This window comes from Suricata suricatta, chromosome 2 (genome assembly GCF_006229205.1).
Source record: "Suricata suricatta isolate VVHF042 chromosome 2, meerkat_22Aug2017_6uvM2_HiC, whole genome shotgun sequence".
NCBI classification, from domain to species: domain Eukaryota; kingdom Metazoa; phylum Chordata; class Mammalia; order Carnivora; family Herpestidae; genus Suricata; species Suricata suricatta.
The window spans coordinates 61102966-61127219 of record NC_043701.1 but is presented as its reverse complement, the minus strand read 5'-3'; the positions used below and the strand labels follow the sequence as shown (position 1 = coordinate 61127219).

Sequence of the window (24254 nt, the reverse complement as noted above, 5' to 3'; positions counted from 1 at the left end):
CTAAGCGTCTGACTTCAGCTCAGGTCATGATCTCACATCCGTGGGTTCAAGACCCATGTCAGGCTCTGTGCTTCTAGCTCAGAGCCTGGAGCCTGCTTCAGATTCTGTGTCTCCCTCTCTTTCTGTCTCCCCCTCCTCTACTCGCACTCTGTGTCTCTCTCTCAAAAATAAATAAACATAAAAAAAAAGCAGTGCTATAAGAAGGATAAAAAGGAATGGGACCTATTAATCATATATGTGTCTGTAATTTATTTGACTTTCTATTTTTTTTAATAGAAGTTCATCTAAAATTTTTCTGGGAAAGAAGAATATTCAAATAGTCTTAATGCATCTTGAGGAAATTCTGTAGTTCTCTCTGCTAATTTAGTAGCTAAAAATAATTTAATAGTAGAGATAAACGTCAGTTTCTTTTAGAGTATCATTTCCTAAAAATAATAAATGTTAAAATGTAGAAATTCCTTCTTGATAATTAGCAATAATTCTTAGGATATCTTTTTCTGATGGAGTTTTATTTCAGAAGTGCTTTTTTTTCAGAAATAAACCATAAAACTTTCATAAGAGCTATAATTAAAAAATAATGAGTCAAGTAAAATCAACCAGAAGCTTATGTGATATGAGTTTTTTCTTTATTCACTATTTCTGAATAATAATTATAATAATAACTCCTGTGTAGTATATGGTAGCATGCTATGGGTATTGCTAGCTTTTCAGCCACTGGTGATTGAATGAAAACAGAAAGTAAGTTACAATATATTTCTCAACTTGTGGCTCTGTTTTCTAAATCTTTGAGGTTTTGGCTTTTGCTATTCATACTCCATCTTTCAAAAATGAATATTTCAACCTGAATAATTGGAATAGAACATTTCTCCCTTTTGTGTCTTTTTCATGAGGATAAGGGGGTGTTTACATTAAGAAAGTATTTAGCAAATACGTTATTTAGAAACATTTTTACACCTTAAACTGTTTCTGCTCCACTCTCTTCAGGTGTTTTCACTGCCAGCCCACAAACTTGTCAGGTTTTATTTCTATACATAGAAGGAATCTGTGTCACCTAGAAGTTTTCAAACAAAATTCTTAGAATCTTAAGAGTTTGTAGAAGTTTCACGGTTTCACAAGCTGGTTTTCCACTAGGTGCAGGAATGAAAGGCGTACAGTAGGGGGTGATTAATGGGAACCCAGATGGGTATTTAGATGGGTGTTAGGTTCAGTTCTACAAAACATGACTGGAACTGTCTGGTGTCTTCTAAAATACAAATGAAATGTATCTTTGGTATCTTCCTGACAAGCACTCCATAACCTTGATTTTATAATTAAAAAAATTATTTTTATTGAGATAAAGTTGACATATAACATTGTATTTAAGGTGTACAATGTGTTGTGGCACATGGGCGACTCAGTTGATTGAGTGTCTGACTCTTGATTTTGGCTCAGGTCATGATCTCAGGGCTCATGGAATTGAGCCCCATATCAGGCTGTGTGCTGATTGTGTGGAGCCTGCTTGGGATTCTCAGCTCCAACTCTCTGCCCTTCTCTCACTCGCACTTGTGCTCTCTCAAAATAAACTAAAAAAAAATTAAGGTGTAAAATGTGTTGATTTAATATATTGTATAATGTAATATGATTACCCATAGACTTACTTTTAAACAGTACCCTCTGATCCTAGTTTTGAGCAAAAGAAATCCTACTTTTGTTTTTTTTTTTTAAACACATTTCCACTCTTCATCATCACTTCTTATCAAGACTTTTTTTTTAAATACACAGAAGTCATACGTAATCTATTTTATAATAACATGAGCTATTATGTGATTATACATAACATACATAAAATTAACATAAAATACACATAATAATTTTAGAATTTTGATGGCATTAACATTGACAGTTTGGAGTATTTTGGAAGATTCTTCTTGGTAGAAAAATGAGAATATACCATTTATTCTTCTTATTAAAAATTAATGGTAGTAGTAGATAGACAAAGTCATTTGATAAACCTTTGACGAATAAAACTTTACACAGAAGCAGTCCTGTTGTGTCTTTGTTCATCTAGTATGTTATATGGTAAAGACTCTAGAGTGTGGAATTTCACAGACGAGTCCAAACCACCTCTTTACTGTGTAACTTTGCAGTAAGTTATTTACCGCATTGAGTTTTACTTTCTTCTTTTCATTTTCTTTCAGTTTGGGATCATAGCAGCTGTAGTCAAACTTGCTACAATGGTTGAGCTAGATGGATTTTATGAAGCAGAGTGTCTAGGCTGTCAGAAATGTTAGTGGTCAGCTGTCTTCTGAACATAGTTTAAAACAAAACAAAACAAAACCCTCTGTGCTGTGCTCTAGCCTATCACAAATAAGCCTTAGGGCATCATAGCACTATTGGGTATCATTCCTTAATATGGGGCATCTCTTTTTACTATTTGCACATTATGGTTTTTGAAAAGATTATGATGGTTTTCCTCTGTGGTTTTGTCTCTGAATTGAGGGGGGAAAAAAAGAAGAAATTTCTCATTACTCTTGAGACAGTGCCTTGCAGTATGTAGTGAGACCTTTCTCTGATTTTGTTTTAACCCCAGGATTTTACTTTGAAAAAAGTCAAGGTTATAGAAGAGTTCGAAGATTTCCCAGTTGTTCCTATTTGGCCCTTCTTCCTTACATAGACACGCTCATACCCACACCGTTTTGTTACTGTACCTTTTAGGAATTATGAACACTTCATGTGTATCTCCTAAGAGCAAGGTCATTGTTCTGTATAATATTACACTCAAGGAATTTAACCTTGATAAAATACTGTTATCTAATACATAGAGTCCCGTGTCCTCAGTTGTCTTGGTATTTCCCCTCCTCCTCTTTATGCAAGCTTATTCAAGGATTTTATGTTGCTTTTAACCGTCATGAATCCATTTCTCTGATCTTTCATAAATTGACTCTGTGAAATTTTTGAAATCTGCCTTGTTGTTGTTGTTGTTGTTGTTGTTGTTGTTGTTGCAGTTCTGAGGGTTACTCCTACCCATGAAACCATTCCCTGTATCACCTATTGTGAATTCTTAGCCTGCATGGGCATGTCCACTGTCTGGTCACAGTGCCCCATTAGTGACCGTGAAGCCTTTGCATTGAGTATTGCTTTATTTAGTACTGTTTTCACGGATACTGTTGAGCATTACTTGCTGTAATATATAATTATTTCTTATAATAGAAGTGAAAATGGAGCTCCAAATTATGAATTTGGTAATTTTCTTTTCTCATGTAGGTAATTAGCCACTCTTCAATTTTTAGCCATACCAATAGCATTGAGTTTTGTAGTATATTTTCAACAGAGCTAAAATTTTATAATTTTCTCTACACTGGCATTTGGAGTAATTCAGAGGTGAAATTAAAGTCTTTAAATTTCACACACCCACTGTGTAAAATGATATATTAAAAGCCCAGTAAAATCACCAAAAACAGAAAATGATTAGTCCCCAGGAAAGTAGTGAAATAGCTGAAGTTCAGATCTTTTATTGAATCCAACTCAGAGGACATATGTTTCCTTGATTTAGGGAACATATGCTTCCTTTTATTGTGGAAATATTGTGTAGCCTTGGTGTTCATTGTTTTTTTTTTCTTTAAAGTTCTTTGATGAGAGCTTTTAACCCTCGTATTTTTTTTTCCAAGAGGTCATTCTCATGTTGCCCAACTAATTTGCTGGAGTGAATATATTTTCATTAATACTGTACTCATGAACTGAATTTTGGAAGCTCATTTCAAGCTTGGTAATTAACAACACTACATAATGCATCTGAGGAGGATACTGCTTTAATTAATTTACTGATTCATTCTGCAGACATTTGCTGCGTGCCTTCCGTGTGCCAGGCACAGTAGTAAGGATGCAGGAAGATGAGGTATGGCTCTTCGGAAGTTCACAGTCCAGCAGGGAAACCTGCTATGACCAAGGGAAGTGAATACCATAATATCCACAAAGAAAAGGGAGAAAATGTACAGTACTTCCAGGGCACAGCTCACAGAAAGGATGCTGGTCATTAGGGCTTATAACACAGGTTTCAACAGAACAAGGGCAGTATTTGTGCTTTATCACTAATAGCTACCTGTTTTTATTATAAAGTCCTTTCTCCTAGTATGGTGCTCAGCAGCAGGTACCTGTGGCATGGAGTAAACAGACATCCAAGGCTGTAGACAGCAGGGGCTTAAGGCCAGGATTTATTTCTGCCTTTCACTCACCATTCTTTCAAAATTTCAGTGTTTCTCTTTCTTATCAGAAGAGGCAGTATAGGCTCTGGATTAGGGAATACCTAGGTTGAAATACCAGCTCTGCTACTCACCTGTCTGCTTATTAAAAGTGTGTGTGTTGGAGGTCGCCTGGGTGGCTCAGTTGATTAAGCATCCAACTTCTGCTCAAGTCATGATCTTACAGTTCATGGGTACGAGCCCCGCATCAGGTTCTGTGCTGACAGCTCGGAGCCTGGAGCCTGCATCAGATTCTGTGTCATCTTCTCTAACCTTCCCCTACTTGTGCTCTGTCTCTCTCAAAAATAAATAATAAACATTGAAAAAAAAAGTGTGGGAAGGAGAGGAGGGATGAGGGGCTTAGTCCCCTTACTAAGTTTCAGTTTCTCCAGGTATAAAATGGGATAATGCACAATTCACAAGATTATCATAGAGATTAAACAGTAGATAATCCAAGAAAAACACATACACTATTTTCTTCATGTGGTCCAGATGTGTCTTCTGGATAGGCAGGGTTTCCAGGAGTCTGGACTAGATGTGGAGGCGGCTCAGAATAGCTTGTGGACTGCAAAGCCTGACCTGGAGAATTTGTCAGAAAGATGACACCTAGGGGCACGGCTGAAATCAAGAGGCAGACCGTTCAACTGAGGCAAACCAGAGGGGGCCAGCACTGGGCAAGGGGATGGCAAGTGGACCTAGAGAGTTCTCTGAGATGCCAGAGCACAGCATTCCTCTACCCCCCAAACCCCCGGGCTCTTTGTCCAGGCTTCTCCCTCTGGTTGGGTGGACATGGTTTCAAGCCCCTTGATGCACCTGTTACCTTCCTGTACCCAGACCAGTGTTGAAACGGATTCTCCCCCGGGATGCATTACAAATAAAACCAAGTGAGCATGGAAATACTGCTCCTGTCTCTTCCCTCTCCTCCATGCTCCAGCAGTACTGATTTACTGGCACTTCTTAAGCTTGCCATGTTCTTAAGCATGCTGTGGGAAGAGAGCCGGTGGGAGTCCATGGGCAGTGTTGAGTCTCCGATTCGTTTTTTAGGCCCAGGCATACTGATAGACTATCTCAAGGCCAATGAGAAAGTTGACTATCTCTTGAACTTAATTGTATTTTCTTCAGAATCCTCCTTGAGCCCTCCAGGGAAGGGAGAAAGGAAGGCAGTAGTAAAAAACATGATCTGCAGTGCAGGGCAGGGCGCGGCAGGGCAGGATGTCTCTTTCTGCTCCCAGAGTGGTGTCTCTTCACACTGGCAGATGTAGAGGGACTTGGCAGATGGCTTGGGAAGCCTTTGTAGCCCTGTGGGTCCCTCGTGTGTCCTGTAGACTGCCTGCCTTGTAGAACAGACATGAGTAGCTAGAATGCACAGGCATTCTCTGATTATGATCAGAGTTTAGGTCACTGTTCCCCACACTCTGGGTGTGGAGGATGAGTCTCCCTGACCCCAAAACACTGCAGACCAGGACTTTTGTAAAATATGATACAGTTGCCACTGCACCCTCAGGTTGCCATAATAGACTATACACACTCCATCCCACTTGTGTTTCCTTCACTGTGGACTGTTGTGCTTCAGGGACCACAACCTCGGTGAGTTCTGTAGGAGACAGCAGTGTTCTCCCAAAACATTTTTATAAAGGAAAATCACACATTTATTCCAAAATCACTGATGATCAAAACCAAAAACTGTATTTTACTCCTTTGGCATTCTGAGAGAACAGCCTGCCATGTGAATGGTGCCCTTTGGAGCGCTGGAAGGGTGGTGTGCGGCTGCCCTGCCCCAGGCCCCTGGGACACACGTGGCTGCCTGTGCCCGGCACCTGCCTTTTCACTTGTTCATCTGTTTCACACAGGCACCATTTGGAATGCTCCAGAGGCTCCCCTCTTTAGGCCTTTCTATAGCTCATCCCTCCAACCATGTCCCCTACCCCTCAGCATTCTTTCTTTCTTTCTGGATGTCATCAGAACTGTTACTGTTTACACATCATTTGATGCCATGGTCGGTGGTTCACAATGAATTGAGAGAAGAGGGCATTTGTGGATGGAGTCAAAGAGAAAGCAGGGTGCAGCACAAGGAAACAGGAGCTGTAGCAGGAAGGAAAGATTTGGCCAGACGTGCACAGTGGGGTTTAAGATTCCTAAGGGAAGGACCAGTATATGTGTGGTTATGGTTGAGACTGAACGTCATGGCACTTGAGGATGGGCTTGGACACTGAAAGTGGTCCATGGTGACGACAGAACTGGAGTAGAAAGAACACAGAGTCAGATACCAATCAGGAGGAGCGCCTGAACCCTTGAATCTCAGAGGAGCCCCCCTCACATTGGCATGGAAGTACCAGTTAGCAGTGTGGATGTCCATGTCGGGGGGCCATGAAAGTCCCTTACTATCTTTTGGGGTTCTGCTGTGTGCAGGGAGTGGGTTCTAAGCGAGGTGGTTTTCCTGGGGGAAGAGCCAGGTTTCAGCTGAGGGGGATATGTTGGGAATGCTTTGTAAAAGCACTTGAGGGTATGGGGACAGTGTTGGAAAGGAGGGTGGGAATGGATGGTAGGAATCTCCAGGTCAGCAATTACTATTGCCAGGCACTGTACAGTTATTGTTGCTAGACATTGGATATAGCAGTGGCAAACGCTCTCTAACCTGAAGATGGTACAAGTCCAATGGGGAAGCTTAAAGGAGGGTGGAAATGAAGTTGGGGAGAAGTTGGTTGTCTGGAGTCTTGCACAAAATGGGTGACCAAAGTAACAGAGCAAAGAGGGCCTGGTTCGATCAAGGGTCTTCAGGTCATAATTTGTGCTCTATGGATGCTTCTTTAACTTGACTTTCTTTCAGGCTGTCTCTATCAGGTTCCCAACAAGAGCACTTTCACTGTCTGATATTTACCTTAAGTACAACAGGCAATGTGGTATAGATGTGAAAAGCCTCCCCCCCCCCTCTTTTAGGTAGGTTTCATGCCCAGCACAGAGCCCAACACAGGGCTTGAACTCACAACCCTGAGATCAAGACCTGAGCTGAGATCAAGAGTCAGATACTTAATAGAATGAGCCATCCAGGTGTCCATATTCTATCATTTCTTGGTCAAACATTCAGCAAGGGCCTAGGAAGTGTTTGGCACTGGGTCTGTGGCAGACAAGACATTGTTGAGGAGCTTGGTTGCACCACTTACTACCTTGGACAATTTAAAACAATTTTGGTAAAAGGTGCCTGGGTAGCTCAGTCAGTTAAGCCAGCTGACTTTGGCTTAGGTCATGATCTCACAGCTCAAAAGCTCCTGAGTTCGAGCCCTGCATTGGGCTCTTTGCTGACAGCTCAGAGCCTAGAGCCTGCATCTGATTCTGTGTCTCCCTCTCTCTCTGTGTCCCTCCCCTATTCATGCTTGTCTCTTTCTCTCTCAAAAATAAATACACATTAAACCCCCTCCCACACACACACATTTGGTCAAACTGGGTTGTAATTCATAAAGAGAATACAGGCAAATCGGCTTCATTTTTTTTTTTAAACACAATGCTTGACTCCTAATGAGTGCTAAATGAACTTTTAGGTATCATTAAGCTCAATTTGTCAAATTTTATTCTAGCAAAAATACCGTAATATTAATATTGCTGTTGTTTTCTCCTATAATTTGTCCCAGTTCATTTTAATCGGCCAGAGTACATAATTCTGTGTCTCTCCTAGAGCTAATTTTCCTTCCTCAACCTTTGATTAACATACATTGTATCAATATTTGGGGGAGATGGGAAAGATTTCTCTCAGATGTACCATTCTTTAACTTTTAAGTTAAAAACAGAAAAATAACTTTAGGGGGATGCCTGGGTGGCTCAATCAGTTGAGCTTGAGCGTCTGACTTTGGCTCAAGTCATGTTCTCATGGTTTGTGAGTTTGAGCCCCGCATGAGGGCACTGTGCTGACAGCTCAGAGCCTGGAACCTGCTTGGGATCCTGTCTGTCTGTCTGTCTCTCTTTCCCTCCCTCCTCTGCCCCTCCCCCACTCTATTTCTCCTTAAAAATTAAATTAAAAAATTTTAAAAATAAAAACTTTAATCTCCCCTAGATTATAAGCCATATTCTTAGACTATTATTTTTTATTTTTATTTATTTATTTATTATTTAAATAGTTTATTGTCAAATTGGCTTCCATGTAACAACCAGTGCTCTTCCCCACAAGTGCCCTCCTCCATTACCACCACTTCTTTTCCCCGTCCCGCTCCCCCTTCAACCCTCAGTTCGTTTTCACTATTCAGTAGACTCTCAGGTTTTGCATCCCTCTCTCTCCCCAACTCTCTTTCCCCCTTCCCCTCCCTGTGGTCCTCCAGTAGGTTTCTTCTTTTCTCCTGTTAGACCTGTGAGGGAAAACATATGGTATCTGTCTTTCTCCGCTGACTTATTTCGCTTAGCATGACTCCCTCTAGGTCCATCCACTTTGCTACAAATGGCCAGATTTCATTCTTTCTCATTGCCATGTAATACTCCATTGTGTGTGTGTATATATATATATATATCACATCTTCTTGATCCATTCATCAGCTGACAGACATTTAGGCTCTTTCCATGATTTGGCTATTGTTGAAAGTGCCACTATGAACATTGGGGTACATGTGACCCTATGCATCAGCACTCCTGTAACCCTTGGGAAAATCCCTAGCAGTGCTATTGCTGGGTAATAGGGGAGTTCTATTGATAGTTTTTTGAGGAGCTTCCACACTTTCCCAGAGTGGCTGTACCAGTTTACATTCCCACCAACAGTGTAGGAGGGTACCCATCTCTCCACACCCTTGCCAGCATCTATAGTCTCTTGATTTGTTCATTTTAGCCACTCTGACTGGCGTGAGGTGGTATCTCAGTGTGGTTTTGATTTATGTTTCCCTGATGATGAGTGATGTTGAGCATCGTTTCATGTGCCTATAGACCATCTGGATGCCCTCTTTGGAGAAGTGTCTGTTCATGTCTTCTGCCCATTTCTTCACTGGGTTATTTGTTTTTTGGGTGTGGAGTTTGGTGAGTTCCTTGTCGATTTTGGATACTAGCCCTTTATCTGATATGTCATTTGCAACTGTCTTTTCCCGTTCTGTCAGTTGCCTGTCAGTTATTGATTCTGGATTGTTTTCTTTGCAGTGCAGAAGCTTTTTATCTTGATGAGGTCCCAATAGTTCATTTTTGCTTTCATTTCCCTTGCCTTTGGGGATGTGTTGAGTAGGAAATTGCTGCGGTTGAGGTCAAGGAGGTGTTTTCCTACTTCTCCTCGGGGGTTTTGATGGTTTCCTATCTCACATTCAGTTTATTTTTGTGAATGGTGTAAGAAAGTGGTCGAGTTTCATTCTTCTGCATATTGCTGTCCAGTTCTCCCAGCACCACCTGCTAAAGAGGTAGTCTTTTTTCCGTTGGATACTCTTTCCTGCTTTGTCAAAAAATTAATTGGCCGTACACTTGTGGGCCCAGTTCTGGGATTCCTATTCTATTCCATTGGTCTATGTGTCGGTTTTTGTGCCAATACCATACCATCTGGATGATGATAGCTTTGTAGTAAAAGCTAAAGTCTGGGATTGTGATGCCTCCCGTTTTGGTTTTCTTCTTCAATATTGCTTTGGCTATGCAGGGTCTTTGTGATTCCATACGAAATTGAGGATAGCTTGTTCTAGCTTTGAGAAGAACGCTTGTGCAGTTTTGACTTGGATTACATTGAATGTGTAGATTGCTTTCAGTAATAGTGACCTTTAAACAATGTTTATTCTGCCAATCCATGAGCATGGAATGTTTCTCCATTTCTTTGTGTCTTCTTCCATTTCTTTCATAATATTTCCATAGTTTTCATCATACAGGTCTTTGACATCTTTGGTTAGATTTACTCCTAGGTATTTTATGGGTTTTTTTTTTTGTGCAGTTGTGAACGGGATCAGTTTCTTGATTTCTCTTTCTGCTGCTTTATTATTGGTGTATAGGAATGCAACTGATTTCTGTACATTGATTTTGTATCCTCCAACTTTACTGAATTCATTGGTCAGTTCTAGAAGGCTTCTGGTGGAGTCGATCAGGTTTTCCATGTAGAGTATCATGTCATCTGCGAAAAGTGAAAGTTTGACTTCATCTTTGCCATTTCTGATGCCTTTTATTTCCTTTTGTTGTCTGATTGCTGATGCTAGCACTTCCAGCACTATGTTAAACAACAGTGGCGAGAGTAGACATCTCTGTCGTGTTCCTGATCTCAGCAGGAAAGCTCTCAGTTTTTCCCCATTTGATTGTTATATTTTCATTTTCATTTGTTTCCATATATTTTTTAATTTCCTCTCTAGTTGTCTGATTCACCCAATCATTCTTCAGTAGGGTGGTTTTTAACCTCCAAATTTTTGGAGGCTTTCCAGACGTTTTCCTGTGGTTAATTTCAAGTTTCATAGCATTGTGATCTGAAAGTGTGCCTGGTATGATCTCAATTTGTTTGTATTTATGGAGGCTGCTTTATGCCCCAGTATGTGATCTATGTTGGATAATGTGCCATGAGCACTCATAAAGAAAGTGATTTTCCTAACTTCAGGATACAGAGTTCTAAATATATCTATCAGTTCCATCTGTTCCAGTGTGTCATTCAGGTCCATTGTTTCTTTAGTGATTTTCTGTCTGATTTATCTATCCTTTGCTGTCAGTGGAGTATTAAAGTCCCCTGCAATTAGCACATTCTTACCAATAAGATTGTTTCTGTTTGCGATTAGTTGTTTTATATATTTGGGAGCTCCCGAATTTGGCGCATAGATGATTATAACTGTTAGCTATTCCTGATGTAGAGACCCTGTAATTATTATATAATGTCCTTCATCTTTTGTTACTGCCTTTACTTTAATGTCCAGTTTGTCTGATATAAGTATGGCTACTCTGGCTTTCTTTTGGCTTCCAGTCGCATGATAGGTATTTCTCCATCCCCTTTACATTCAACCTGAAGGTAACTTCAGGTCTAAAATGAATCTCTTGTAAACAGCAAATAGATGGATTTTGTTTTTTTGTCCATTCTGCTACCCTGTGTCGTTTGGTTGAGCATTCAGTCCATTTACATTCAGTATTATTATTGAAAAATGTGGGTTTATATTCATTGTGTTCTCTGTAGAATTCGTGTTTACAGTGGTGTCTCTCGCACCTTGTATTCTTTGCAAAAATATATGGAAACAAATGAAAGTGAAAATACAACAATACAAACTCTGTGGGACGCAGCAAAGGCAGTTCTCAAAGGAAAGTTTATTGCAATCCAGGCCTATTTCAACAAACTAGAAAACGTGCAAACTCAAAACCTAACAGAGCACCTAAGGACACGAGAAAGGGAGCAGCAAGAGCACCTCAAACCTAGCAGAAGAAAAAAAAATAATAAAGATCAAGGCAGAAATAAACAATATAGAATCCCCAAAAAAAGTCGAACAGATCAATGAAACCAAGAGTTGGTTCTTTGAAAAAGTAAACAAAACTGATAAACATCTAGCCAGGCTCCTTGAAAGAAAGAGAGAGCACCCAGATAGACAAAATTATGAATGAAAATGGATCTATTACGAACAGTCCCTTAGAAATACAAGCAATCATTGGAGATTACTATGAAAAATGATATGCCTAAAAACTGGACAACCTAGAAGAAATGGACAAATTCCTAAATGCACATGCACTACCAAAATTCAAACGGAAAGAGATAGAAAGCATGAACAGTCTGATAACCAGTGAAGAAATTGAATCCGTTATCAAAAATCTCCCAAGGAGTAAGAGCCTAGGGCCAGATGGATTCCCAAGGGAATTCTACCAGACATTTAAAGCAGAGCTAATAGCCATTCTTCTCAAACTATTCCAAAAAATAGAAATAGAAGGAAAACTTCCAAACTCATTTTATGAAGCCTCATCAAGATAAAAAGCTTCTGCACTGCAAAGGAAACAATAAAAAAAAACTAATAGGCTTCTGACAGAATGGCAAAAGACAGTGGCAAATGGCATATCGGATAAAGGGCTAGTGTCCAAAACCTATAAGAAACTCACCAAACTCCATACTGAAACACAAATAATTCAGTGAAGAAATGGGCAGAAGACTTGAACAGACACTTCTCCAAAGAGGACATCCAGATGGCCAACAGACACATGAAACGATGCAAGCATCACTCAGTATCAGGGAAATACAAATCAAAACCACACTGAGATACCACCTCACACCAGTCAGAGTGACTAAAATGAACAAATCAAGAGACTATAGATGCTGGCGTGGAGAAATGGGCACCCTTCCACACTGTTGGGGCAAATGTAAACTGGTACAATCGCTCTGGAAAACAGTATGGCGGTTCCTCAAAAAACTATCAGTAGAACTCCCCTATTACCCAGCAGTAGCACTGCTGGGGATCTACCCAAGGGATACAGAAGTGCTGGTGCATAGGGGCACATGTACCCCAATGTTCATAGTGGCACTTTAAACAATAGCCAAATCATGGAAAGAGCCTAAATGTCCATCAACTGATGAGTGGATCAAGATGTGGTGTATATATATACAATGGAATACTACATGGCAATGAGAAAATATGAAATCTGGCCATTTGTGGTAAAATGGATGGACCTAGAGGGAGTCATGCTAAGCGAAATAAGTCAGGCAGAGAAGGACAGATATCATATGTTGTCACTCATAGGTCTAAAAGGAGAAACCTAATAGGGGACCATGGGAATGGGAAAGTGGGGGAAGAGTTGGGGAGAGGGAGTGAGGCAAATCATGAGAGACTTTTGAATGCTGAGAACAAACTGAGGGCTGAAGAGGGAGGGGGGAAGGGGTAGGGGGGTGATGGTCATTTAGAGGGGCACTTGTGGGGAAGAGCACTGGGTGTTATATGGAAACCAATTTGGTAATAAACTATTAAAAATAAATAAACACTAAAAAATTGAAAACAAAACAAAACATATGGATGACATTAGGAGCCTTTCATTTGAAAGACCAAATAGCTTAAATAATTGTGTTGTTAGACATATTTCAAGGAATTGCCAATATTATCTTTATTGACCTCCTTCTGAAAAGGTAGAGCTGGCCCTCTCCTTAGGTGTTTTAAAATCAAATTCCAAGTTGTAGGTCCCATCCCAAAACAAATGTAGGTAGATACGCCTGGGTGGCTCAATCTACTAAGTGCTGACTTTGCCTCAGGTAATGATCTTGCGGGTCGTGGTTCAAGCCCTGCGTCAGGCTCCCTCTTTCAAAAATAAAATAAACATTAAAAAATTAAAAACAGATGCAGATAGTTTAATATGCTTATTGCATAACATAAAGTAACAGGTTACAGATGCATGGTGTTCCAGGAAAGGTATGTGGCTGTATGCTGTGAGGTTGTTTTCAGAGCCATGTTTCCACGAGTTACTGGGTGGTGATCTACTTACAGTAATTGCTCTTGTGGCTTTCTAAAAATCATTTACTTTTGCGACTACTGGCTGGCTCCGTCAGAGGAACATGTGACTCTTGATCTCGGGGTCATGAGTTTGAACCTCACATCAGGGGTAAAGGTTTTTAAGAAAAATAAACTTAACATAAAAATAAACAGCTACTTCCAAGTTACCTTTTTATATGATCATTTCACTTCATTCAGATTTTTTGGCCCTTTTAGAATGTTGCTTTTCCTTCTTCAGGACATTTACATGAAGGGGACAGTTTAAGTATATTTCTTAGACTGACAGATGTTCTAGGAAATAGAATAATGGGAATGCATACAGTCCAGAATTACACGTTTATTGATTAAAAAACTAAATGTTAATGTTGTGTCACATAGGGACTTAAGTTCAAAGTTAAATGAAAGTAAAATTTTTCTTCAGTAAAATCATCTTTTTAGAAGGGAGTCTTGATGTTAAACTAGTTTGTGGGACTGAAGTCCCTTAGACAGTTGTTACATAGCTGTAGGAGAGTCATACTGTCTGTCCTACCCTGGACAGAGTCACACTGTGCAGTGTCCCACTGTGGATGGAGTCCCACACTTTACAATGTCCCATCCTGAACGGAGTTCCACACTGTACCACGTCCCCCCCTGGATGGAGTCACACACTGTACCACGTGCTACCCTAGACAGAGTCACACTGTACAACGTCCCACCCTGGACAGAGTCACAGTGGACAGATTCAGAGGCAGCAGTCATTATATGTTTCTTTTGTTTGTTTGTCTTAATGTTTAGTTATTTTTGAAAGAGAGAGAAAGAGAGAAAATGAGCAGGGAAGGGGCAGAGAGAGGGAACCACAGAATCCAGAGCAGGCTCCAGACTGAGCTGTCAGCACAGAGCCCAGTGCATGGCTGGAAGCCACTAACTGTGAGAATGTGGCCTGAGCTGAAGTTTGGAAGCTTAAGGGACTGAGCCACCCAGGTGCCCAACGATCATTTTATGTTTTGAAGGCAGCCTGTGAGTCCTGTTAAAAGCTAATCTGAGGCATATTAATAATTTTAAGAGTTTATTTCAGCAAAAATCTGTTCAAATTGGGCAGCATCCAATCTAGCAGATAGAAAGGAGCTCTGAGGAGCGTACAAAATTAAAGGCTTAAAGGCAGAAGGGAGAGGAAAAGGGAAGTTGTGTGAGGCCAAAAAGTAGGTTATCACAAGATTACTTTCTTTTAGGGAATGGTGGGGTTTGCCTCACTGGTGCTGATTAGGTGACTCCTGATTGATTTAAGACTCCATTACTGGGAAAGCTGGAACTATAATCTAGTCTCGGTTTAGTGAAGTGGGACTTAGCATAAGTAACTCCATTCTGTGTCTGTTGTCTTGTTTTTCACAGTCCCAAATGGTTTTCATGAAGTTGTAATTCCCAGAGATATTTTCCCCCTCATTTTTGTCCAAGAGTGATTTCCTCTGACAAGGCAAGTGGCTCAAAACTGTGAATAAGGATCAGTGATTTTGGTTATGAACCTTAGTGGTCTCCTTTGTGAAAGTAGAGGATAATGGTGATGCCAATAATGTACACAGGGTCAACTGTATGCCGGGCACCGTTGCTCAACTTGGCTTTCCCTGCAGTAACCTATGAGCATCACCATCTTCAAAAAGTTTCTTACTGTCTCTGTTTTATAGGTGTGGTAACTGAGTCACAAAGCGTTCAACATGCCCAAGGTCATGCTCTTTTTATTTTCTAATGTTACTACTTTATTGTTTAAAGTGGAATCACCTAGGGGGCACCTAGGTGGCCCACTTCGTTGAGTGACTTCAGCTCAGGTTATGATCTCACAGTTCATGGGTTCGAGCCCCACAACAGGCTCTGTGCTGACAGCTTAGAGCCTGGAGCCTGCTTTGGATTCTGTGTCTCCTTCTTTTTCTGCCCCTCCCCTCCTAGCACTCTGTGTCTTTGCCTCTCTCTCTGTCTTTCTCAAAAATAGACATTAAAAAACTTGAAGTAAATAAATAAAGTGGAATCACCTAGTTTTTAATTCTTTTGTTAAATAGGAGTTGTAGTTCTGTTTCCCTGGTCTAATTTTCATTCTGAATTTTGGAATTTTATTAAATATTTTATATACTAAATTCCAACAAAGTAGAGAAGAAAAAATTGTTTAGAGTACCTTCTTTTTTAAAAAATAAATATTTATTTACTTAGAGCACACATGTGCATGAGCAGGGGAATGACAGAGAGAGAGAGAGAGAGAGAGAGAGAGAGAGAGAGAGAGAGAGAGAATCCCAAGCAGGCTCCATGCTGTCAGCATGGACCTGAGCCAAAAATCAAGAGTTAGCCGCTTAACTGACTGAGCCACCCAGGTGTCCCTTTCTTTTTTTGAAGTATCAGAAAAGTTTTATTAGGAGATTCTCACCCTGAACCAGGTGGCATGGGAGGTGGTCATACCCACCATCTATTAAAACCGATGGCAGGAGGTAACACTCTTTTCTGAAGTGATCCTTGTGCAAAATGTATGATAAGCAGTTTCTGCTATGACTTGTGCTCTGCCTCTGTCCCCTTACATTCTGATTCAGATTAATTGTGATCTAAATCTAAGTATTGTCCCCTTCCCTTTTCAAGTGGAAATCTGAAATACTATGTTGCCACACAAATTAAGGATAAGTACGTAGAAATAATCTAAGCCATAATACTATTTGTTCATATGCAGAACTAGGTGGATTTCTAGAAGTGATTTGGTTGCCATTTAAGTCATGTTTGTTATTTGCTTTGTTTCTCCCTGAAGAGAGAGGGAAAAAACCCTTTACTATTGGGAAAAAGTAATTTAATTTATATTATAATGACTACTAGCTACATATCTTTCAGATGACCACGAATGAGACCAAAGGGGAAAGAAGGAAGGTGTTTCTCTAAGGAAGATGTTATGAACTGAATAAGTCATGTTTGTTGGTTTGCAGAATTGTGTTATTAAATATTGTGCTCCTTTGCAATTATGGATCCTATCAACGATAAAAAGATCTAGTTCTGTCTTTTCGTACACACTGGAAACCAATGAGACCAGTGCACCAAGCAGAATGGGAAACGTGATTTGTGAGATGTGACTTGGAAGGGAGAAGTTGGACATGGATGGAGGGCCGAGGCGAGAGATGCTAGTTTGCAAATTTTCTCCATTTTCATTGGAAATAATTTCCAGCTTTCCTGTATCTTTAGCAACAATAAATCAGGATCTTTTTTTTTCCTTTTTCATGATAAGGTTATGTTCCCTACTATTTATTAAGTTCAGCTATTAAAGTTTTTCTAAAATAGACTCTTTGTGAATCAGTATCCATGGTTTTTGTTGCAGTGTTGAGTGTGTACCTATACCTTTTATACCATTTAAAGATTTTTTATGGTAAAATGGATACATGCTCATGGTAAAAGTCAAATAGTACCAAAGGATATAAAATGAAAGTATTTTGTGCATTTTTTTCTCCTGCTGTTTCCAGTCCTTGCCTTGGTGATCACCATAGTTAATGGTTTTACTTTCCTGGATGTTTTTATGCACAAGCATATTTAGTTGGAATTACAGTGACATTCAACTTTCCATGTGGTCTTTTCACCCAACAGTATGTCTCGGACTACTTTTCATGTCCTTATGTCTAGAGGTGTCTCATTCTTATTTTCATGCCTGAATGCTATTCCATTACACGGATGCATTAAAATGTATATAACAAGGGTGTTCAAGTTTCAGGTACTAGTAGTTTTGCATAATTGTGCCAATAAATCTATAGGATGTATTTTTTAATGTTTATTTTTGAGAGAGGGCGTGCATGCACACCAGTGGGTGAGGGGCAGAGAGAAAAGGAGATAGAATTCTAAGCAGGCTCCATGCCATTCGTGCACAGCCCAACATGGAGAAATTTGTAGAGGCATTGTCGAATTGTGCTCTAAAATGGCACACTAGTTTATACTCTCATCTTAGGTTTAGCATAGTATGAAAACACCTAGTATTACAGGATTTTTAAATGTTTATCAACTTCATAGGTCAGTTACATTTTAGTTGGCAGTTTTTTAAATGTGTGAGGCTTAGCATCTTTTCATTACTGTTGACCATTTGTATTTTTTAGTAGTGAAGTATCTATTTACTTTTTTCCCCTCTTCCTGATTTGATAAGTGAGCTCAGAGGGCAGATGGCTTTTTGTTCAAATTTGGTGTTTGCCACTCACAGTTGTTTAACCTTGAGAGTTATTTTGTGTCTTTGAACTTTAGTTCTTTATCTGTAAAATGTGCTGGTAAGTGTACTTAACTCATAGGTTATTGTTGTGGTTAATGAAATAGATAATCAGTGTAAAATCTTAATGCATTTCCCTAACATGTAGTAAGAATATGTGTTTGCTAGCAGCATTACTAATACTACTGAGATTTTTAAAAATTAAGAATAGTTATTTGTCAAATGCCTTCTTAACACTTATATGACCATTTGGTTTTTCTCTTTTAACATAATGATATGCTGTTATGTTAGTAGTCTAATATTGACCTATTATATTCCTAGGATAAACTCTGCCTCATCCTAACATTATTGATTTTGTTCTTGAGATATCATTAACACATACCAACTATTATTTTAGTACAAATCACAACCCATTTTGAAACACAGAATCAATCTCCGAATTTTAGGCATATTTAAGAGGATACTGTTGAATGTGTTTTCCTGATTTTGGTGAATAATTAGGAATCAGACCAGGAATGATCTGTTTAGGAACTGTAGGTTGAAATGGCTGCTCATCCCAACCAGAGATATTTATCATGATTTGGATGTATTTTCCGTGTCTTGGCTCTCATGTCCCCTGGGAGAGGCATTCTCCCCCAGGCAAACAGGTCTCATGTGTCTACTCATGGAAGAAGTGAGTCCTGTGATAGATTCTCATTCAGGATGACACCCCACTCGTGGAGCTAGCCCCTAAAAGAGTCTGTGCTGAAAAGCATGCAGCCAGAGGGAAACTTGCTGGGTTCAAACATTGTACTCCAGACTTGCCGAGGCACCTCAGTTTCCTTGTCTGTAAAATGGGTAGTAACAGTACCAACAAAAAGTTGGTGAGAGGATTGATTACATGACTTATTTTAAATCACAATGTTAAGTGTACAGTAGGCAGCCACAGCTTGGTGGATGGGAAGGTTTGTATGAGGCCTAATAGTAAATAGTTACAGACCTAGGAACAATAGGGTGGCAGGGCTTGGAGCGGGATTTGTGTGCAGAGACTTGGAGCTTATTCTCATTCATAGACAAGTTTAATAGTTTATTCTACTTCATCCTGATGTTTTTCTGATAGCCTAAGCCAAATATACCAATGTATTATTCAAGCTTTTCTCTTCATGTAACTCCTATACAGGTGGCATTTATTTGTTTAATCACAGCAATTCTATGAGGTAGGTCCTTAGAGACACATTTTACAGATGAGAAAAATTGCATTTAGTAATACTTAGTGATGTACAATGGTGAAGCAGTTAATAAATGTCAGGAAAAAAATGGCAGAGCTGGGATGTGCTTTGGTTTGTCTGAATCATGTCCTCTTTCCCTACCCTGCAAATCAGGTACGTTATGTATAATCATAGGTAATAACTTATATTTCTGTCTAAAGAGATGTCTTACTTTCCCTAACCAGGTGGTAGAGTATAGGGAGCCTACTTCATGCTTACAGCATCATGGACACCACAAACAGATTTACAAATGAATAGCCAATAAATAAGAGTGGCCTTCTGTGTATTAGTTTTAATCGTGAAAAGCATCTTGTATATGGTAAAATAAAAGTTTATTAGTTAAAAAATGGGCTGTTTGGAGGGTGCATATATCACTTTCATAAAAACGCTAAAGCTATTTAAAAAAAACAACCAGTGGTTCTGAAATTCATGCAAATTAAAACTAAATTATAGACCTAAGGCCAGCTTTGTTCTGCCATGACAGCAATGTTTGGTGGAACAGAATAATTTCAGTTTTGCAGACTGCCTTTATCATTTATACTCTTGGATTAATATTCTAGATTAACAAGCATGGGTCCTCCTGTTAGAGCCACACATGGTCCCTTCCTGACTTTAAGTTATCACCTACTTTTGTTAGAATTCCATTGAATAGTCTCTAGAATTTGAACTTGGTATTTTGCAAAGCCGCTTTCACTTTCTTATCAATGACTGTTCTATGGTGTTATTCTTAGTTACTTTTTGCAGTTGGTTGGAGCTTTGTTATCTTGTTTTCCTTGTCCTGATCTTTTTAAACTGGGCTTCTCCTTTTTGTTGTTGTTGTTGTTGTTGTTGATGTTGTCTTGCTTGTCAGCAACTGAAAGGCACATGGAATTCAACCAAGTGAAAATGAAAGTTTATTGAAATAGTGGTGGGGTGAGGTGGTCACAAAATCATCAAGCCGCCAGGGACGGCAAGAAGGTAGGTGGGCTGTAAGAGGAGCTGGAACTGTTAGGAATCTCTCCATCTGTATCCTGTGATTCTCTCTTGTAGGCTGCTTTCCTCATCTGGTGCGGGGAGGCTACCATAACTCCACACCCTACAGCAACAGGCACCAGAAAGAGACTGACATGGCATTCTCTGTGATTCAAGCCCCCCCCCCCCCCCGCCCAAATCCTAGGAAAAGGTTCTAATTAATTAACCCACCCATCTTGGATTGATGTAGAAGCCCCTCTGGGATCTGCTATGACACAGAGCTCAGAAGACCTGACCTCACTCGGGACTAATTTCAGCTGACCCATTTTGGATTATTAGAATCCTGTCTGCTAGCTGATTATTAGGTCAGACTGGCTGCCCTGAAGACGCTGGTGTCTTTCTTTGTCCAAGACAGCTGCTCTATTGGCCCACTGAGCTTCCCCTCCAGCCTGAGGGGACATCTGTAGCTGAACTCTGTACATTTGCACATCAGAGAAAGTTGCCAATCTCTGAGCCCTGTGTGAGGGAAGCTCCAGTTACTTGTTTCACCACCTGCCTGTGAGACTGCAGGTGACCCATTTGGAGGTGTCTTTTTCTGTTGAAAAACATTACTATTTTAGTGTAGCATAATACTTTACACGTAGAGTGACAATAACTAACAATACCAGACAGATGTTGCTTCTTTTCAAAAGAATGGTACTATTTTCTTGCGTATCAGTTCATCTAGCGACTGAAGGAAAAAAGCCCTAAAGAAGAAATAATACTCTATATTTATACCACAGATTTTTCAAAGAGGTAATGGGGGAGGCTAAAGGTCACTGTAATTTTCTTCTTACAAACTGTTTTTTTTTTAAATGTTATTTTTCTTGAGAACAGTAGAACAGCCAACCACCTGGTTCCCTCCTATTCTGCAAAATTACCAAATTTAAAAATTGGGTTTTTCTCCCCCAGACTTGCAAGAGTTTTTAATTTGTGAGGGGACAGCTTTTTTTGTGCAAAATGTTTGTTTTTGAAATGTTTATACTCTGGTAACTATGGAAGGGATTGGCTTCATATCTCATTAGTTGTGCTGTCACTTCATTTAAATTAAAAAGAATCTTTTGTTCACTGTTTGGAAGGCACTGTTCTGTGCAGAAGGTGAGGTTGCTAGAGGTAAAGATTTAGCTTTGTGTCCCAGCTCCTCGGAGGACCTGGCCATGTACCCATGACCTTAGACCCATTGACGTGGGGTCGGGAACCAACTGTCAAGAAAGAATTTGTGAGACCTTTTCAGTGCCAACAGGTGCTTTTATCATACCACAGAGACAGGGCCCGTGGGCAGAAAGAGTTGCATTTTTGCTGCTGTATGAAGGTGGTGGTTATATGTTTAGGGCTCAAGGGGAGGGGATGTATGGGAGTATTCGATCATAAATGTTTCTTTGAATTTATACTCGTAAAACTACTTTGGTGAGATTTCTCTGGTGCTTATCACTCAGCTTGATATTAAGCATCAGTGAGATGTACAGGCAGGCAGTCATGTGAGGACCCTTTAAGAATGTAGCAACCCGTATGTATTTGAACCTTATCAGAACTATGCAGGCTATAGGTCAGCCCTCTAGGCTCAAGGTGAACATTTTTCTGCTTCTGTCCGCATGTGATGAGCCAGTTGGAGGGGAGGACAGTACGGTGGAGTTGGGTCACGGTGAATTCCACTCTGACCCCACTGTACACATTCTGCAGAGAGCATGAGCTCAAGGGAGCATGTAGACATTCCATTCTGAGTTTGTGCATCATTGGGTGAGGAGGACATGTGAGTCTCTGTTCCTGCATGCTTTTTGGATATAAACATTTCTAGGGTTTAAAGGTATCAATTTTCCATACATCTTGGCTTCTGAATGTCAGCCAGCAACAACTTGTAGTGCTCAGTGGAAGAAAAAGCAGTCGGTTTTAATGCTAGAGGGAAAGCCCACTGTCGTGGACTTACTGTGGGACCATATGACCATTGTCAGCTGTGGACTCATAGGAGACTTTCAAGAATAGTATTGACAGTTGGAGATTTTTGCCTCTTATGTTTATTTAGAATTTAACACCCCAGTGAGGTTTTGGGGTGATGATGGGGCTTATGGGCTTTGGAGCTGATGACTGAGAAAGATTTTATTAAAGCATGGAGACAGGACCCTTGAATAGAAAGAGCTATACTGGCTTTGTGAAGAATGACTGGTTTTATACCATGAAGCTGGGGAGGTGAGGTCAAATGGGAGGACTCTGATATGCTGAAGAGGACTCCCAAAGTACCTGAGACCTTGCTATTATCGTGTTAAGGTTGTTTTTCCCTCTAGTAAAATATTAACAGTAACGTAGTAGAGAGTTCCTGGAGAGACGGTTTACTTTGATCCCAAGTATCTGCCAGTGAGCTGGGGGTTATAAGGAAATTTAATTTTACCTGCTGTTTCCTTCTTGCCTTTGTTCCCCATTTCACAGTGGAGGAGTGATTTGGGGGCTCCTGGAAACTGAGTCTATAGGTTTCTGCAGATTAGGCTATTGATAAGATTACCTTTTTCTTGTAATTTACTAAGATATATATACACTGATAGAAACTCATGTCCTGTGTGACTGTGATCTCTATCAGTTAGCCATTTGTTTTCTTTTCTTCGCTTGTGGGGAGCCTGGAGTGTTTGAGGAATATAACACATATCCCAGCTGGGGGGAGGGAGTGTGCGAGTTTGTACTTTGCTCCTGGCCTGCCTTATTTATGCTCCCTCATCAGCCCGCACACAATGTGTGATTCCACTGAAATAAAAACATAAACAAAGGTGCATTCTGTATTCTTCTACAGAAGGGAACATTTAATCCTAACTTGTGTGCTTAGGGAAAGTGACAGGGAGGAGGTAGCATATGTGGAGAGTTTTGTGGGAAAAGTAGGCTTATGAGAGGTAGGCATGGAAGAACTGAATTTCAAGTTGAGTAAACGACCTGAAATGATAGCTAAGAAACAGTGAATCTTCTAATAAGGTTAGCAATTTATGGGCTTTGGTAAGAGTTTATATTGCATGTTGTGGGAAACGGATACATCATGCCCAGGAATGGGCCGGTTGGGATCTTCAAGTTTCAAAATGGGTCTCTATTATCCTCCTTACCTCTTCCACCTTGGTCATCACCCAGGAACAAACAGAGAGAAGGTGGTCTCTTCCTAGGGATAGCCACATGTAATCATCAGACTGCCTTACCAAGGTATGTGAGCTAGGAGGAAATAGACCATCAACCAATTGCGCTTATTTTTTTTCTACTGGTTGATTGATATTTTAAGTACAAGTTAGTTAACATATAGTGTAATAATGGTTTCAGGAGTAGAATTTAGGGATTCATCACTTACACATAACCCAGTGCTCATCCCAATAAGTCTCCTTAATGCCCATCACCCACTTAGCCCATCCTCCCACCTAACACCCCTTCAGCAACCCTCTGTTTGTTCTCTGTATTTAAGAGTCCCTGGGGCGCCTGGGTGGCTCAGTTGGTTAAGTGGCTGACTTCAGCTCAGGTCATGATCTCACAGTTCGTGGGTTCGAGCTCCATGTCAGGCTCTGTGCTGTTTGCTCAGAGCCTGGAGCCTGCTTCTGATTCTGTGTCTCCCTGTCTCTCTGATTGTCCCCTGCTCATGCTCTGTGTCTCTCTCTCTCTCAAAAATAAATAAACGTTAAGGGAAAAAAATTAAGAGTCTCTTATGGTTTGCCACTATTGGGCTGTTATTGACATATGCATTGTGTATGTTAGAAACCGAGCACTGCAGTTTTATAGTTAGTGGTTTATTATGCCTTCTTGTCTTTTAAAGTAAAAATTAAGAGAAAACATAGCAAAAGTGTGTTTATACAGTCTTGCATATTTACTCACACATTAACTATTTCCAACCCTCTTCATTTCTTCCTGCCAGTTTGAATTAGCATCTGATGGCATGTCCTTTTAGCCTGAAGGACTTCCTTTAGTATTTCGTATAGGGCACAGCTGCTAACAACAAATTTTCTCAGTCTTTGTTTACCTGAGATTGAATTCGTATCATCTTCATTTTTAAAGGATAGTTTCACTGGGTATGGAATTCTTTGTGGAACAGTTTCTTTCAGCAGTTTGAATATGGCATCAGCACCTTCTGATCTTTATTGTTTCTGATGAGAAGTTAGTTTCATTATTCCCTGATATATTATAAATTCTTTTCAGTTTCTTTGTTTTTGATTTTTAAACAGGTTACTAAAATGTGTCTAGATATAGATTTTTTTGGTGTATGTTTATTCTGGGCTGTTTCATTGGGATTCTTGGGTGGTCA

General features: G+C 40.0%; 2 protein-coding genes across 2 annotated transcripts in view; one reads left to right on the top strand and one right to left on the bottom strand.

Annotated features, from left to right (window-relative positions):
- Positions 1-24254, top strand: part of PRKAR2B (protein kinase cAMP-dependent type II regulatory subunit beta) — a 103271-nt gene that overhangs the window by 29084 nt on the left and 49933 nt on the right. The gene's annotated exons all lie outside the window — the stretch shown is intronic.
- The window catches only part of LOC115281762 (proline-rich proteoglycan 2-like), a 63809-nt gene continuing 59440 nt past the window's right edge, over positions 19886-24254 (bottom strand). Inside the window, exons 3-4 of the transcript XR_003904392.1 lie at positions 23077-23179; positions 19886-20084 (exon numbers count right to left, since the gene is read on the bottom strand). The gene's annotated coding sequence lies outside the window, so the exon portion shown is untranslated. The remainder of the gene's footprint in view (positions 20085-23076; positions 23180-24254) is intronic.